Source organism: Peromyscus eremicus, chromosome 15 (assembly GCF_949786415.1).
Source record: "Peromyscus eremicus chromosome 15, PerEre_H2_v1, whole genome shotgun sequence".
Lineage (NCBI taxonomy): Eukaryota > Metazoa > Chordata > Mammalia > Rodentia > Cricetidae > Peromyscus > Peromyscus eremicus.
Genome location: NC_081431.1, coordinates 39,086,169 through 39,104,296, shown reverse-complemented (window position 1 = coordinate 39,104,296; position 18,128 = coordinate 39,086,169). Strand labels below are relative to the sequence as shown.

The following is an 18,128-nucleotide window of genomic DNA, read 5'->3' as shown; positions in this document are numbered from 1 at the left end:
TGGAGCTGAAAGATTCAATCTGTTCAGAATGGAGCGGCCAACTGATTGGTCGGTCAGCTGCAACTTGACGCGTTAACTTCTTTTCAGTTTTTAGTTGTGGGATTTTTTTTTTTCTTACTTAATTTGTAGGTGTTGGGTGTCTTTGATTTTATGTCTTTTGAGAAATTTATGATCAAGTGCTTTATTTATGACATTAAAGCTTCGGCTTAGGCAATTGATTGAAATACAATATAGGGAAATTTAGTATGCATTTTTAAAAGCTCAAATTGGGAAAGTGAACCAGTGTGGATTTGCTTTAGGTCAAGAGAAAAAAGGCACAACAGGTTTATTTCTTTATATTTCTGTTAGTGGTTATTGCTAAAGTTTTATTTACAATACTGACATGTTTGCTTTTGGAGGTTAGCTGTACATTGTCTTGTTGAGATAGTACATTATAACTCATTGAAATTAGAAATATAGAAAACAATCTGTAAACTGTAGATACAATTCAAATATAAAGTGCTTTTTATTACTTAAGATAATGCCTAGTAGAGACTAAGATTTTATTAATAAATATGCTATCAAAAATAAGTGAGACTCAATGCTAGTGTTGCCATGGGTATTAGTGATAAAGTAGGATTCAGAGGGTTCTTTTGAATAAATGACCAAATTGAAATTATAGAAGGGTTGAGAGCAAAAAGTAAATATATTTCCTTTCTGTGGCTGTTCAGCAGCAAACCTTGTATCTTACAGAATCTAAGTCATAGTCCTTTAGAATTTGGAAAATAGGTTTTCTTTATTTTGAATCTATCAGGTGAGTGAATTAAGATTTTATTAACCAAGTTAAAAGTAAATGCATTTGTTGCTTTTATTTTCATTTTTTAATATTACAGACTCGGGTTTAAAATATTGTCATAATATTGTCAGAATAGGTACACTGTAGTATCCTTTTTCTGTGGACAATGCAGTTTATTTACTTCACAACGTATATGTACCGAGACCTTCCAGGATTTGACATAATTTTTAATTTTTAAATATTTATTTGTATTTTAAATCATGGGGACTGATGATGTGTGCACATGAGTTCAGGTACCTGTGGAGAGTAGAGGTGTTGGAGCCCTCTGGGCTGAAGTGCCAGGTGACTGTGACCACCTCATGTGGGTGCTGCACACCAACTCCGGCCGGCCGTCAGGGTGCACGCCTAACCACTGACCTGCCTCTCCAGTCCTCAGTAAGGATAAAATCTTACTACTTTACAGCTCCACAGTCCAAGCTGTGATGTGTTTGTTAGACTCTTATTTTAGAGAATGGTCAAGACAGAAGGGAGAGAATTAGGTGAGTGGACTGAGCAGTAAGTAGGTCCAGTGCGGAAATTGAACCTAAAAGAACAATCAAGTTGGTTTTTTAAAAGAAAGGGGGGGGGACATAAGAGGAGAAAAAAAAAAAGAGAAGTTGTTATAGTACATGGGTTCTGAATTCCCCAGTGCCCATTCTTGTATGGAAAAGGCTTTCTGTTGATAAAGGTGGTTGTCTGTGGTCAGAACCCTAGAATGATAGAGGAAACTTGAATCAGATGCTAAGCAGCCCACCTCGAGTGGCTCATGGAAGTTCTGGCCAGCAGGTGTTCTGTTTAACCTTCATTCTTTGGTAGGAATGAAGCATTCTTCCCTAAGTTCGGGACAGCTGTGTGGAAATACAGATGTTTCTTACATGCTAATGTTTTTCCTGACCTTGCAAAATTCGATTCTACAACCTGGGGATAAGTTGGTTGTCATGTTTCTGCCATGTCCTTTTTTGCTGTGGGCAAAATAACTATCAGAGATTTTTACGGTGCCGTAGTCAGGCTGACTGGTTGCCTTAAATGTCTGATTTATAGGCAGCCTGAAGTAGTTTTAGGAAATAGGACAGAACTGAGTATGGCAGAGTCTTGTCATTTAATTATAGACCTATGATAGAAAAGTGAGAAAATCACACCAGAAATTTAGAAGAAACAGGCTCCAGAGCAGGAGAGGTGCCTCACCTCACCAACAGTCAGCTGTGGAGGGAGGCTGTGTTTGCTGCTCCCCTGTCAGACTGAATTAGAAAGCTGCTGGCAGAGCGAGAATAGGCCTGTCACTCACCTTAGAGAACGATGGGCAGAACCTTCTAGAATGCACTTCTTTTCACCTCCTCCAGCTGCCTGCCCACTTGGCCTCCTTTGGTGTGAGGGCCAGCTTCACCAGGACCTCCCGTGACTCCCACAGTCTCAGGTGACAAGGACAGGAGGTATGTCTGAGGCTTTAGCCTTCAGTAACTACTAAGAGGGTTAGGTAGCAAGCCCAGAGCTTCAGGGGCCACTTGGAGAGGCAGAAGGCAGGGAAGCTGGCCAGTGACCATGTTGCGGTGGCTGGTTATGAAGGTACATAGTGTGAACTGGCAGCAGCCGGTGAGAACTAGCTCGGTGGAGCAGCTCTGTCAGTAGGGCTGTTAGTTGTGTTTCTCTGGGGGCCTCATTTTCTTTTCCTTCTCTTCATTTTGACATTGGGCTTTTACGTCCCGAGAACTCCTCATTTTGGGAGCTTTGCCTCAGGTTCTTTTCCTTAGGGAATCCTGGGCAGAAGCTCATGGTTAACTGCTGAAAGTGAATAAAAATACCTGCAGATTCTACAAGAGCTGTGGATGTATACGGTAGCATTGTTTGCATTGCTAAAACATTATAGGCAGTCAACAGGGAATGGTTAAACAGCAGCATGGAAAACAGTGGAGCACTCAGCGATAAGAAGTGTCGTAAGAGAGTTGACTGTATGGTGTGTTGAGACCAAAGGCCGGTCAGTATGGTTAATTTGCTGTCATCATGGAAACTGAGCCCTTATATCTATGAGTGTGTGTGCCCACATGATGTGGGACTGGGGAAAAGTAACGAAAGAGGGTTTTTGTTTTGTTTTGTTTTACTTTTTACCTTATATACTTATAGATTAAATTTTTCACAATGGAAAAATTATTTAAATGATAGAGACAGTGAGATAATTTTTTAAAATGTTTAGGAAACAAACAACATATTAGAGTGCTCATAGCTGATCTTAGCAAAAGGCCGAGAAGCTCTGTCACTAGGGCACTTAGTTTATCCAGCTTTTAAAGTGTGTGTGTGTGTGTGTGTGTGTGTGTGTGTAAAATAGCCAGATTGCATTGTCTTTGGTGGGTGAAAAGAGTTTTTATTTTTTTTTTTATGTTTTGTTTTGTTTTTTCTCCCCAAAATGGAAATAGCTTTTCTTTTTTCTGAGTTTTACTTCTTTGAGTGCCAGGAGTTGAACCTGAGCTTGCGCTGAGCGTGCGCTGTACCACCGAGCTATCACTCCCACCCGACCCCCAACCATACACTTTCTACAGAAACCCAGGCAATGGGGCTGATTGAAAATGAGAGTTGGTATTTTTTTAATTGTTAACATGTTTGTGTTTGGATTTTGAAAATTTTCAAATTCACATGCACATATCGCTGGGATTTTATTTGATTTTTCTCCATATATATGGTTTCTAATACTTGCATGGTGTTCTGTTGTTTGGGCAAGCCTTGACTGTATTCTTTGGATATTTAGGTTCTCTCTCTCTCTCTCTCTCTCTCTCTCTCTCTCTCCCTCCTCCCCTCCCTCCTTCCCCCTCTCTTTCCCTTTCTTTTTTCCATGTATAGGTAATGCTGCAATAAACATCTTCCTACTTATATTTTGTACACTTATCTAATTATTTCTTCAGGATGAATTCCTAGCAGTCAGTGGCCAAATTTTATAGTTTCAGTTATTGATTAATGACTTAGACTCATCAAGTAATGCATTATTTGTCTAGGAAGAAATACAGGCTCATGTTTTCTATTAGTCATTTGTGACTTTTCATTAGTGGTTAATAATTATTGACTACTCACTATGGGTATTGAGAACCACTGTGAACATGACACTAGATTACTAGGTCAGAACTTTGCTCTGGTTAAATCTATGCAAACTGTGAGCCAGAGCTGATTGATAGCAAAGGATGAAAATGATATATGAGAATATTACTGTATAGGATTTAGAAGAAAAAGAATGAAATTTGGTCTTAACTATGTAGCATATATTTTCCTTTACATAATATTTTTTCTGCGTATATTGTAATTGACTATTTACTTGCCTCTCATCTCCTTTAGACTTTAAGTTCCACAAGAAAACATATCTGTCTGGGTTATGACTATGTGTCCAAGCAGTAAGCATCTGTTGAGTTATTTACTAAGTGGGGAAGTACATATATACAATGAATTATGGCATCTGTTTCCAGTGTTGTTTGTAGAAGCATGGCTACCAAGCTTTTGGGCATATGTTATGATGTTGCTGAAAATAGGGTTTTCAAACTGCATAGAGGAAACACACGTTCTTTATTTAATTAAATGGCATCATTTTGTGTGTTCATACCATTTCATAAAGCAAGGAGGTGAACCATCACTCTGCTTCCACATTATGCAGCCTAATTATAAACACAGGGTCAGACCTCTATACCGGGAGGCAGCCGTTCAATAAATCAGTATTACAAATGATATGCCCCAAAGGAGTATTTACTGGTTACTTTAGCCAACTTATAAATGAGTAGCTTAAGACCACAAGTAATTAGATGGGGTCAGGAGTAAAGAATACCTATAAAATGGATAGTAAGTTTTCCCCTATTCTTTGAGGCTCCTTCTTTTATGCAGATCTGTGTTCTAAATTATCATTGATATGAGTGTTCCAGTTTATGCCTTTCAATAGTAAAATGTAAATAATTTTGATTACAACCACCAAGGAAGAAATGAGTCATTGAGGAGCAGAAAGCTTTCTGGGCCAGCTAGGAATTGTTAGGTTTTGATGCTCATAACCCAGTCAATGAGCACTCTGCTCACAGTATACTATTAATCGTATCAGTTTCTTATCATTCATTGTGTGTGTGCATGCAGGAATGCTCATGAATGCACATGTGGAGGTCAGAGGTCAGCTTCTGAGTGCTCTCTCGTTCTGCATTGTGGGTTTGGGGATTAAACTCAGGGTGTCAGGTTTGTCGGCAACTACTGAGCAACCTTGCTGACTATGGTACACTATTAATTAGAGGTACATTTTATGCAGATTTATTACAGTTGTTTTCATAGTAAAGTTTTTAAAAATTTTAATTTTCTAGTAGTATATTAATTTCTTTTTCAGCAAGTCAAGAAAACTAGCCAGTGTGGAGACAGTGTTAAGCTCTTGTTGAAAGAGCATATGAACAAACTGCCACATTACCTATAAAAAGTAAATACCTATCAAATGTTTTTATAGGAATATGATCATAAATAGTCCAAGACATTCCTCTCAAATACACTATATACGCATTCCAATTTTATGTTCCGGGCTTATTGCTTTGAAATTGAATGTAATTAGAATAAATAAAACACTAATATTTTGAGTCACAGCTTCATCTCCAAATAGTGTCTTAACTAAACACACTATTTTTCCAGTTTTAAATGTTTTCTTAATGTCATATGTATTTGATTTTTCCCTTTGTGAAATTTGGGAGTGTTGTATAAGTATACCTAGATTGTGCAATATCTATCTGTTCCCTTTATCAGCAGCCCTCATTTAATACAACAGAATTCGGAATAAGTGTTTATTTTGTAAGAATTAATGGGATAAATAACAAATTGATTTTCATTTTTCTTCTCTATAAAACTTGAGGAACTTGGCAGTACATATGTTTTGTCATGTAAGTTGACAGACTCCTCTGTGTGTAATGTTTAAACCAGTGAAAGGAACATGTGAGGACACTTACTGAATGTGCTCACAGCTGACATTGAGCACCCTGGCTCTTAGGAAGCAGATTGCTCTGTTGGAGATAGTCACAGAGCTCCCGTCTTCCTTTCGCCCATGGCCATCATCATCAGGCAACGTTAGTTATTTGAGAGTGGTGAGCCCCAGCTCATTGAGTCCACCTCCTTAGCCACGAGGATCGAATGTTCAGTCTCTACCTTTATGAACAGCTGTTCACGTGTAAGAAACTTTAACAAATTGTATGACTATGTTTGAAAGAAAAGGATAAAGATAGAACAGTAAGTTGTACTTATGGAAAAAGTACAAAAATATTAAATTATTGATCATGGTTTAAAAATTAGCAGCATGGGGCTGGAGAGATAGTTCAGTGGTTCCCAGCACCAGAGGACAGCTCACAGCATCTGTAATTCCTCTGTGTCAGGGGATCCAGCACCCTCTTCTGGCCTCCATGGACCTACATACTGGCAAACATTCACTCATACACATAAAATAAAAATAAATAAAATTAAAAAATTAGAAATAATATAGTGGCTGAAGCCAAAATACTACAGCTTTAGAGATTTCTCTTGAACACCTAGAATATTTTTTTCTGTTAGACTATGAGATTGTATGACAAACATCACTTTTAGTAATCTATTGTTATAAATAATATTAGTATTTTATAATAGAATTATTTTAGTGCTTTATTCTAGTGAGATCTTAAAATTTCACCTTTATTAGAGCTTTAAGTTCTAATAAAGATTCTAACAAAACATTCTAGTAGAACTTGAAAGCTGTATGTTTGGGGGGATTGTCTGGATATGGATGCGCGCGCGCATGCGTGTAGAAGCCAGAGATCAACTTAGCTCTTGTGCTAGCCCTTGTTCTCCTTAAATGAATGTATTTTTTCTTTGTCTATTTATCATAGGTTTCCATAGCAGTAGATCTAGCTATGTAGATGTTTTGAACTATAATTGACAAAGGCAAAGGATGGTGTAGTTTCCTGTTGATCTTGTGGGCTAGTGAGCTGGCAGCCTCTGATCACCCACTAAGATGAGAATGCAGTGAGAGACCTTTCTTTTCCTAGGACTCAGTAAGCACCAATAAAAAGTAGGCTTTCCTCTAATATAGAGACTGGGGCAGTCAGCCCACCGGCATGGTTTAGGACTGCCAAATACACAGGACTCACCATGAATTAGAACCATATAGAAACTATTCCAACATGGCCCCTCTCTACTTGCCAAGGGACTGGACCTTCACTTCACTAGCTGGTTGGGCCCTTGGAGGTTCGGGTCTTTCTGTTCCCACCTTTGGACCCAAGAATCTCTTTTCTCTGAATGCTCTCCTTTCAGGTGTACCAATGCTTTCTTCCAGACTTTTTTGGTTGCTAAATTGTTCTAGTGTGCTGGTTGTCCTGGGGAATAGGGGCCATAGATGTATGTTTAGACTATTATTTTCCTAGCTTTTTTTTTTTGTTGTTTTTTAGAAAAAATGTGTTGTTTCTTTGCTTTATTGATGCTAGATTTCTAAGATCTTTTATTTACTTTGTAGTATTTATTTTATTTATTTATTTTCAGACAATATATTTGGATCATATTCTTTCGCCTCCCCAGATTCTCTCCCATCTTCCCCACCTGACTTCACGATCTTTATCTTAAAAACAGGACCAAAACAAAACAAGAAAAAGCACCAGAAACATTTGTTTATTGACTGTTATATGTAAGTGTCGGGTCAGCTTTTGTTATAATGTAGTTTTATTAAATATTGTTTAGTTGGTCTCACTGAAGATCAACATTTAGTCACATGTTTTTTTCTGGTATTCTTCACTGGAGGTAGAAATATTCTTTATAATTCTGCATCAGTTGTACTTCCTGCTTTGTCAAGTCTCAATGAAGGATGCTGTGTGTTTGCAGTGCCTGTAGCCAGCTTGCTCACATTTCTGCGTGCTTCCTTAGGGTGTGAAGTTTGCTATGGGTTGTCTTCCAGCTGACTTTGGTAGTAACAGAAAACGGCAGAGCACACACATCAGTGGCTTTAATCTCCAAACTTACATGTAATTGCTGCTGTCACATACGGTTACTGTCTGCCCCAGCTGCCTTCCTTGGGGACAGTTGTGCCATGCTTTGACGAAGAGTTATAAATTAAGGGTTTCTGAAACTTTTTGAAGGTTTGGAACCTGTCTGCTTTGAAAAATTTAAACTATAAAATTATATTGTCTTTTAAATATTTTATAAAACTAACCTGAGTAAGTTTGGCAGTAATAAGAATAACAAAGATTTGAAGGTTCACTGATTATAATTATATTTCTGAATTAATTATGAATACATTCCCTTTATGGATTCTGCTATATTGGCCACAGTTCAATACATGTAATTCTAAGCTCATGTCACTTTTCTTTTCAAATATATATGTACATAACTCCCTGCATAATGTAGAATTAATTCAATTTTGTGACTCTAGTGATAGGACAGGATCTTAACTGAAGGGTACTGGGGTGGAGATTGCCTGTTACAGTAATGCCTTCTCTACTCCAGATCTGGAAAATGAATCACAGTTCTATCTGAACTAACAACAGGGTCACAGTGTAAGAAGTATGTCATTAGATGATTTTGTAATTGTATGAATATCAGAGTGTATTTACACAAACTAACACAGCTCTGATGATACGAGGTAATGTAGTGTTGGAAATGTTATGTGGTCTCTTTCTGTATGACTGTCTTCTATGCAAGTGGATTTTTAAGCTAAGCAGACATACTCTTTTAAGTATCTAGCTACTTAAAAAATTTCAATGGAAATTCTTTTGGGATAATAAATTTCTTAGCATCTTTAAACATAATTTGCTAGATGCATGTTTTCATTTATCTTACTTCCCTGGGTTATCAAAATAAATACAAGCTTACAGGACAGTTAAGATATAGGTTGTCTCTATCTTGAAATCTAAAGTTTGCACTCACTTGGGGTGCTGTTATAGTTTGAATCAGAAACGTCCCATAGCCTTGTGGGGAGTTTTTGTTTGTTTTGTTCTTGTTTAAGACAGGCTCTCACTATGCAATCCTGGCTGGCCTGAACTCATTATGTAGACAGGCTGGTCTGGAACTCATAGTGATCCACCTGCCTTTGCCTCCTGAGTGCTGGATTTAAAGGTGTACACCACCAGGCCAAGGGCTATAGTTTGAATACAGAGTCCTCAACTTCAGATACTATTTTGCAGAGAGTGGAGCCTTTAGGAGATGAGGCCAAGCTGGTGTAAGTACAGCACTAGGGGTGGGCCTTGAAGGTGCCACTCCTCCTGGTTCCAGCCTGTACACGCTGCTTTCTGATTCTCTGCCACAGAGGACTCTGCACTGCCCACTCCCACTGCCGTGAACTCTGCCCTGCCTTCCCTGGGGTAGGAGCACAGCGACTTCTTCCTTCAGTTGTTTCTGTCAGGTATTTCAGAGCAGCCAATCCCTGTACTTTGCAGTTTAAGACATGTGGGACTCACTCAACCATACGGTTCACCCACTTAAACACTAAAATGCACTTTATTGAAGATGCTGACGAAGTTATATGACCATCATCGCAATCTGTTTTCAAGCATTTTTGAAAAGAAATGCTATGGCCTTTAGCTGTCATTCCCTAGTGCTAGCAGTAGTGTACAATCTGTTTCGTAGATTAGCCTGTTCCAGACACTTCAAATGACATAAGAATATATGGCCAATTCTTTCATTAATATATTTTTTAGATTCTTCCATATTGTGGCAGTACTTTATACGTGTGTGTGTGTGTGTGTGTGTGTGTGTGTGTATCTGTGTGTATCTGTGTGCGCTCTCGAGTTTGCACATGGAGGCCAGATGACAGCCTCCAGTGTTGTTCCTCAGGGGCCTCCCACCTTCTTTGAGACAGGGTCTCTTACTGGCTTGGAGCTCAGTAAGTAAGTGAGGCCAGTAAGGCCCAGGGATCTTCCAGTCTTCACCTCCCCAACACTGGGGTAAGAAGTGTATGCCTCCATACTTGGCTTTTTGTGTGAGTTCTGAGGATTAAACTCAAGTGCTTAAGTTTGCTTGACAAATACCTTACTGACTGAGCTCTCTCCAGCCCCCGTTACCTTATTCCCTTTATAGCTGAATGGTATTCTCCTGTATGGACATAACACATTTTGTTCATCTGTTGTTGGACTATTGGGCTATTTCTACTTTTTTAAATGAAAATGTATTTATTTGTTTGTATGTGAGCTTGCAGAAGTTTTTATGCACCATGTGCATGCAGGAGCCCATGGAGGATAGAAGAGGGCATTGGATCTAGAGTTACAGGTAGTTGTGAACAACCATGCAGGTGCTAGGAACCAAACCCTGGTCCACTGCAACATTAGGAAACACTCCTAATGCTGTGCCATCTCTCCAGCCCCCTCACAGTTCTTTTGAATAATATTGCTTCGAGCATTTGTGTGCAATTTCCTATTGGACATATATCTTCATATAGGGTATAAACATAGGAGTGGAGTTGCTTGATCAGAATCTGAGTATAATCATAAACACAATAAATCTTAAATATTAAAATTTGAAAGACAAGAAAAATCCTAAAGCTCATAGTCCCAAAAGATTAAAATCCTGAATGTTGAAACCCAGACAACCAAGATTATAAAAATTGGAGTTCCCTTTCAAAAGAAAATGCCACCAAGAAGATAGAAGCTAGTCAGGAACAGTAGTTCATGGGTACATAATCTCAATGCTTGGGAAACTGAAGTAGGAGAATCACTGAGTTCAAGATCATCCTGGACCTCCACAAAGTGACTTCCAGGCTAGCCCTGTGCTACAGAGTGAGGCCGTTTCTCAAACAAAAGGGTAGCAGCAGAGTTTCTGGGTAAGGGACAGTGTGGGTAGGACTGGTGTTGAGTAAGTGGAGTGCTCTCTGTCCCTTTACATGGTGCTGTGCTTGCCTTTGAGCGACAAGAAGTGCACACACCATACCCTCTAAACCAGACACTGCTTGTGCGTGATTGTCAAGGAGGATATGCTGTGTACATTTAACCGCCTGGTCTAACCTACAGAGACCTGTGCATACTTACTTTGCTTTGGCTAGTTGATAGTATTTTCAAAACTGTCCCAGTGTTTGTTTGGTTATTTAATTCAAGTGGATACAACTCATACCTCTGTGGGAACTGAAAATTTAAAACTCATCCTCTCATTTATATAGTAGTGACTGGGGAAAGTGAAGGTTTCAATTGAATCCCCAAACCGTAAAGATAGATTTGAAGTAGGGTGTGACTGAGCCTTCTGAAGGTTCATTTTAAGGTTGCTACCAATAAAATTCCATTTGACCCAGTACATTTGATGGAAATTTTTGATGGATTGGCCAAATAATATGGCAATGATGATTTAAAAACTCACCATTTGTCTGCATTGGAATGCCATCTAGCTCATGAAATTCCAGAAGTACTTAATAAATTAAAGTCACATTTATCTGAAGAACCCATTCAGTTGTTGATTGCTTTGAAAATAATTACATGCATAGCAGGATAAGAAGACCCCATCATGTCACTACTTGATCAATGACACTGTTCCCATCAACCTTGAGGAGTGCTTAGGAGTACCTATAGACTGGATTTCTGCATAGCCAATATAACACAGGTGTGTTCCAGATGAGAAGATAGGAAAATCTAACAGAAAATGACGATGTTCCCTATCCTAGAAGAATTGGAAAAAGAAGAGCAGCATGTAGAAGGTAAATGTGAAAATATTTTCTGAGGAGAGAGAACTCATGTAGTATAAGGCTTGACCATATAATTAATAATTATGGAAGTTGGCCAGCTCTATGGATTACCTCCATTCAGTTGCCCCTAATCAGTGGCTACAGTACACCTTTTTAATGTTTTTCCTTTTAGTTTTTTGCTTGATTTTAGTCCTTCACCCCTTGTAAGTGGTTGGCTTTTTTTTTTTTTTTTTTTTTTTTTACAATTTGCTATGTTATATATTTCATCTTTACATCATTTCCAGTACTAGAAGTATAAATTATATGAAGATTTAGAGAGTTCTGGTTCATTTTATGCCTTTTTGTTGCAAAATGGATTCAACAAGAGTGTTATTACCATGCTGAACTCCTACTTGAGAATTGTGTGTGTGTGTGTGTATAAAAATTCAAAACTTTCTCAGGAGAGATGTTCTTTTTGTACATCTGCATTTGTGCAACATAAAATTTCTTACTATATTGGCCCTTTGGGTGATTTATTTGCAGTGGTAACTCCTTGCAAATTTTGGTTTGTCTCATCAAAACACTTAGGTTTCCATTAAGGGACTTAATTTTATTTAATTGTGGGGTGTGTGTGTGTGTGTGTGTGTGTGTGTGTGTGTGTGTGTGTGTGGAGGGAGCCCAGAGGAGGATTTCAGATCCTCTGAAGTTGGATTTCTTGGCAGTTGTGTGCTGCCCTTTGTGGGTGCTGGGAAGCAAACTCTAGTTCTCTAGAAGTACAAGAGCAGTACCTGTTCTTAGCCACTAAGCCATCTCCTCAGCTGCTTCCCCTCCCCACATTGCTCCTGTAAGGGTAGTTTAGATGACAGCATTTGTAAAGCTGAGTGCACATGGTTACCAGTCACAAAGGAAAAAGAAAAAGTTCTTTGAAAAGATTAGTAAAATTGTAAAAAGAAGGGAAAAAAGCTTTTGAAGTCATGAAGAGGTCATGGCATGCAGCTAAGGCTTGACACTGTGTACCATGGCCTGGAGTCCCTGAAGACAGAAAGGCCATTGGGGAAGGTGTAACCTCAGTTTCAGTTGAAGCCCCAGATTGAAGGGGTCATGAGAGAAGTTGAAGCTTGGCACCATGTGGCAGGGTTTGGGTCCCTGACTAGAGCCCAGGAGAGGCTATTTGCGAAAGTGCAGGCTGGCCAAAGCAGGAGACCCCAGTGTTTTGGCCAAAGCCCAGGGATGGATCCCAGCACCACCCACCGATACCCTCTCCTCACAAGAACCCCCAAACCACAAAACCTTACACAAAAATACCCTGAGGTTAAGATGTCTTAGTTAGGGTCTCTATCGCTGCAACAAAACACCATGACCAAAAGCAAGTTGGGGAAGAAAGGGTTTATTTGGCTTACACTTCCACATCATTGTTCATTAGAGGAAGTCAGAACAGGGTCTCAAACAGGGCAAGAACCTGGAGGCGGGAGCTGATGCAAAGGCCGTGGAGGGGTGCTGCTTACTGGTTTGCTCATCATAGCTTGCTCAGCCTGCTTTCTTATAGAACCCAGGGCTACCATCCCAGAGATGGCATCACCCACAATGGGCTAGAATCTCCCCCATTGATCACTAATTGAGAAAATGCCTTACAGCTGGATCTCATGGAGGTATTTCCTCAACTGAGACTCCTTCCTCTCTGATGACTAACATGTGTCAAGTTGACACACAACCAGCCAGTGCAGATGTCTTGTGTATATTGTTCACATTGTTAAAGGAAGAAATAATGCCAGTCTCGCCCCTCTGGAGGATAGGAGCATTTCCTGCTCCGCTTTGTTTTGTTACGAGTTATAGGCCATGCTGACCTCAAACTCATAATATCCTTGCCTTGACCTTCCCAGTGCTAATACCACCACAGTGTGTTCATGTGGTGCTGGGGACAGAACCCAGGACTTTATGCACACCAGGCAAGCACTCTACTAACTAAATTATACCTTCAGCCCAAGACAGTGCACATTTTTCCTGGTATTATTGTCACTGTATAATAATGGTTTGCAGAAGAACATAGTCTTTCATAGAAATGGCACAAGCCTTGGCTGTCAGAGTTCTTGGGTTGAAAGCCACTATTCCACTTACTATGCCACGTTGCCTACTTTACCTCTCTTCAGGTTTCCAGTCTGTCGAACCTGATGGATTTCATCAAATCTAAGATAGACATTGATTCAACTTTCTAACGTTTCTGAAATCCGACTGTGTCTTAAATTGGTGGTAGATCATAGTTATTGACTGGGTTTTCTTTCTTAGCATTGTAGAAAATAGTGGTACTTCTCGTAATTGCTGCCTGTGTTAAATGTGAGACAGAGCCAGCGCCAGCTCTGTAGTCTTGAAGTTGAACTGGGGTAATGTGAATTTACGGATGATGCTTAACAGATACTTGTCTTCTTTTTCTTGCTCTCCATCTTGCAGAAGAGTTTGCATAAAGTTGGCATTATTCCTCCTCTATCTACTGGGAGAATGTGCTGATTGTGTGGTTTTGAGAGGCTTGCTGATAATATGTTAGAAGACCCGGGAGTTTAGATCCTGATTGGATCCTTTTCCTCCACATCCAAACATCTGCACCTGTGTTTCTGAGGCACCTGCTTTGCAGCAGTGGCTGTATCTTGACTATAGTTTAACTACATCAGCTGACTGATGCTGCCCTTTTTCATGCTGGGAGCTGTTCTATCGAAATAGACCTATCTTAAATCCTGAAAATGATCACATGAGGTAGGTAAATAGTCCCAGCTTTACAGACGAGGAAAGTAAGACAGAGTAGTTAGTTCATTGCACAAAATCCTATAGTTCAAGCTGTAAACAAGTTAAACACCAATAGGAAAGAGTCCGAAAAAGGTACCACATGGAAATAAGAAGCCACCTCATGCGTATTAGTGTGCTCGTTTTTTGGAATAAGTATTTTTCAAATAGAAAAGAGTGTTTCTCACTTCACCCTGAAACTGTGCTAGAGCACAGATCAAGTGATAAGGTTCAGCTAGCTGCTTGACATTTTGATGTCTTACATAGTATACCTGAGGTGCTATGCTACAAGGACTGGCAGATTTTTGTCATAGTCACTGCCAAGTTGAAGACTCTTCCCCTTAACTGCTGTTGCAACAAAAATAACTTCATGGATTTTTTTTTTGTTTTTTGGTTTTTCGAGACAGGGTTTCTCTGTGTAGCTTTGTGCCTCTCCTGGAACTCACTTGGTAGCCCAGGCTGGCCTCGAACTCACAGAGATCCTCCTGGCTCTGCCTCCTGAGTGCTGGGATTAAAGGCGTGCGCCACCACCGCCTGGCAACTTCATGGATTTTGAGTAGAGGAAAATGGAATACACCTCTGAGCTTTTACAGATTAATTACATTTATTTATTTGGGGGGGGCACTCATGCTACAGTGCTCCTCTGGAAGTGGGAACAGCTGGCAGGAGCCTGTTCTCCTCTCCCACCGTGTAGGTTCTGGGGTGAGACTCTGTTGTCAGTCTTGGCGGCAAACACCTTTACCCGCTGTCTTACCAACTCCAACCTCTAAGCGTTTCACCAAAGTAGAAATCAAGAGGCCAAAATGTTACCCCTTGGGTAGATGAAATGAACGGAACAGATAACTAATGCATTTTGGGCAGCTTCGTTGTGATTCAGTCTGACAGTGGCAAATTATTTTCATTATTATGTGTCTAAGATACAATTTTTTTGTTCTCCTGAAGTTGTTGCAGAGTCATAATATGTATTTGTCCATTTGCTTTAGAAAGAACAGTGCTAGGGATAAGGAATATATTTGGAATAAACCACATCTAATTATGGTGTTATTTCTTTTCCTAAAGATTTTAATTAAACTATATTAATTGTGCACACAGATTTTCATTATATCATTGTGAGTAAAAAACTATAAACAGCCTAAGTATATAACTGTTGGATGTTGGTTAAGTATGTTTCATTACTGCATAGACTTTTACAATGGGTTTAGGATTGTTTGTGAGACCTTTGCTCCTCCATATGAGAAGAAGAAGCAAGGTAAGCCATGCACATGCTTGGCTTTCTTTCCTGGAAGCAGAGTCTGAGCTGTTATAAGGGGAGGACAAAGCCAAAATTGTCTGAGCAGACTCGGGATTTGAGCTAGAGTTTGAAAGGGCGTTCCTGTTTTGAGAGGACATTCCCGCCTAGAGTTCCAAAGATCTGCAGATGGAACCCTCTGGCTGAACACTAACCTGTGCATGTGTGACAGTCCAGGAAAAGGTACACTAGAAAAGTAGCCATTTTCCTGGAGCTGACATAGTCCTGAGAATATTTTGTTGCTCACTAGTGTGCTTACAAGTGAGTCTCAAAAGGGTCAGGATGATTTCGAGTAGCTTTATTAACTTGTGCCAAAACCGAGCCCAACCTAAGGAAATAGTGTAGCAAGATCCAGCAAACAGAAATGTAAAGTTTACATTGTGCAGCTTACAGTAGAAGACTTTTAAGCAAGCAAGAAAAAAAATAGAGAAAATAGCCAGAATAATAAAAGTGGATGCAGAAATGATAGTGTCTTAGTTATGGTTTTATTGCTGTGAAGAGACACCATGACCACAGCAACTCCTATTTTTTTTTTTTTTTTCAAGACAGGGTTTCTCCGTGTAGTTTTGATGCCTGTCCTGGATCTCGCTCAGTAGATAGAGCAGGCTGGCCTCGAACTCACAGAGATCCACCTGGCTCTGCCTCCCAAGTGCTGGGATTAAAGGCATGTGCCACCACCGCCCAGCTTGTAAATATATTATTAAATTATGTTATTACATGTTGTTAAATGTTATATATAAATAAACTTTTAGAGTGGAGGAAAACATTTATGAGTATCATATAGAGTGACATAAAGACCACATAAAGGATGGTAAAGTATAGATCTACAGTGAAAGATACACTCTATAGGATCAACAGCATATTAGATGTGGCGTAAGGAAAGACAAGTGGACTGGAAGATGTGGCACATGAAGCCAATCAGAATGAAGCAGGAAGCATAAGAAAGAGAGAGAGAAGACAGGAAAAAATGTACATAAATAGCTGAAATTCTCAACATTTGCTGAAAACTGCAAATCAGACTTTCAACCTTTAACCATTGGTATTTGGGGCCAGAAAACATTGTTGTGAGTGCTGTCCTGTTCATCATAGGTCACATAGTAGCAGCTCTGGTCTCTGTTAGGTGTCATTGGCATTGCTGTGTAGGGAGAAAACAATCACCTCTTGATGAAAAATCACCTCCACAAGGCTGCCAGTCTAGAAGCTCAGTGAGCACCATGCAGAAGAAGATTAACAGAATTGTACCAACAGATATCATCATCAAAAATTTGAAAACCAGAGAAAAATCTTGTAAGCAGCCAGACTGAAAACATGGTACAGAGAAACGAAGGTGGAGAGGAGACCTCCAGCTTCTTCCAGAAGGGAAGGAGGCAGCATGGCTGGGACAGCTGGCATAACCGTCAAAAGTAAAAGTGAATGTTCTGGAAATGGTCACATTCATTGTTTGTGTGGTCTAATTCCTCTCCTTTGTCTTTGAGACCGGATATTCTATCTTCTTTTAACCTGTTCTCCTTGTAAGGCTTTTTCCTGAGTTTTCTAGTTGGGTTATTGAGGTTTTCAATTCCATCTACAAATTGGAACAGCAGAAGTAAAACTGTCTGTATTCAGAGGTGATCTGATCTTATGTATGAAACTATCAGAAGGTGAACCGCTTTAATCCTTCCTCCACTGGAGAACTTGCTGAACTCCGGCCATTCTAACAGGCGTGGGCCTCCAGTTTCCTTGACTCTAGGCATCTTTTCGTTTCTTGAGTTGCCACTTGTGTGTTTTCTCTGGCACAGTGCATTAGTTACCCTTCTCGTCCTGTGAAGACAAAGTGCCCTGCAGACGCCACCCGAGAGCAGAGGTTTATGGGCCGTGGGTTCAGCCGGTGAGGCAGGCACAGGAACAGCCAGGTGTGTGGGGGAGGGGGGTGAAGGAGCTCCACGCACACACTGCAGACAGACCATGCAGGACAGAAGCCATCCCCAAAGGCCTGTCCCATGGCCCACCCCACCAGCTAGGGCTGCCTCCTAAGGTTGCCCAGCCTCCCAAAACAGCACCACTGGCATGGGACATTATAGTAACGCTGTCTGTTTAAATCTTTATCATCATTTGCTTTATTATTATTAGCTTTTAATAGTTATTTGAATATTTAGATAATGGGCTTTATTGATAGATGTTTTACAAGATTTTCTTGTTTGAAGCTTCGTTGTCTGACCAGTGTGTTTCACAAAGTACAAGTTTTTAAACCTTAATAAAGACCACTAACTTTTTTCTTTATGAATCATACTTTTGGTTTTATATCTTAAAAAAAAAATCACTGTCAACCCAAAGGTTATCTGGGATTACAATTGTATTACCTCTAGGAACGGTTTCTTTCTAAGAGACTCAGTATTGGGTTGGTTCTGTCACCCTCCCTCCCTCCCTCCCTCCTCTTCCTCTCTTCAGTTGTCTGTTTTCAGCTTCAATAAGCTGGCATTTCTTTCATTAAGTTTACAATATAGGTGTGTTGCTGGCATGTCTGGCACCACGTGTGTGCCCGGTGCCTGCAGGGGCCAGAAGAAGATGTTGGATGCCCTAGAACAAGAGTTGTGTCCGATGTGAGGCACCAGTGGGTGCTGGGAGCTAAACCGTGGCCTCTGGAAGAGTACCAGACGCTCTTCACTCCTGACACAACTCTCCAACTCCGA

The 18,128-nt window shown here is 40.0% G+C and overlaps 1 protein-coding gene across 1 annotated transcript in view; it reads left to right on the top strand.

The window, feature by feature from the left end:
• Positions 1–18,128, top strand: part of Acbd6 (acyl-CoA binding domain containing 6) — a 144,631-nt gene that overhangs the window by 24,900 nt on the left and 101,603 nt on the right. The window lies entirely within an intron of this gene.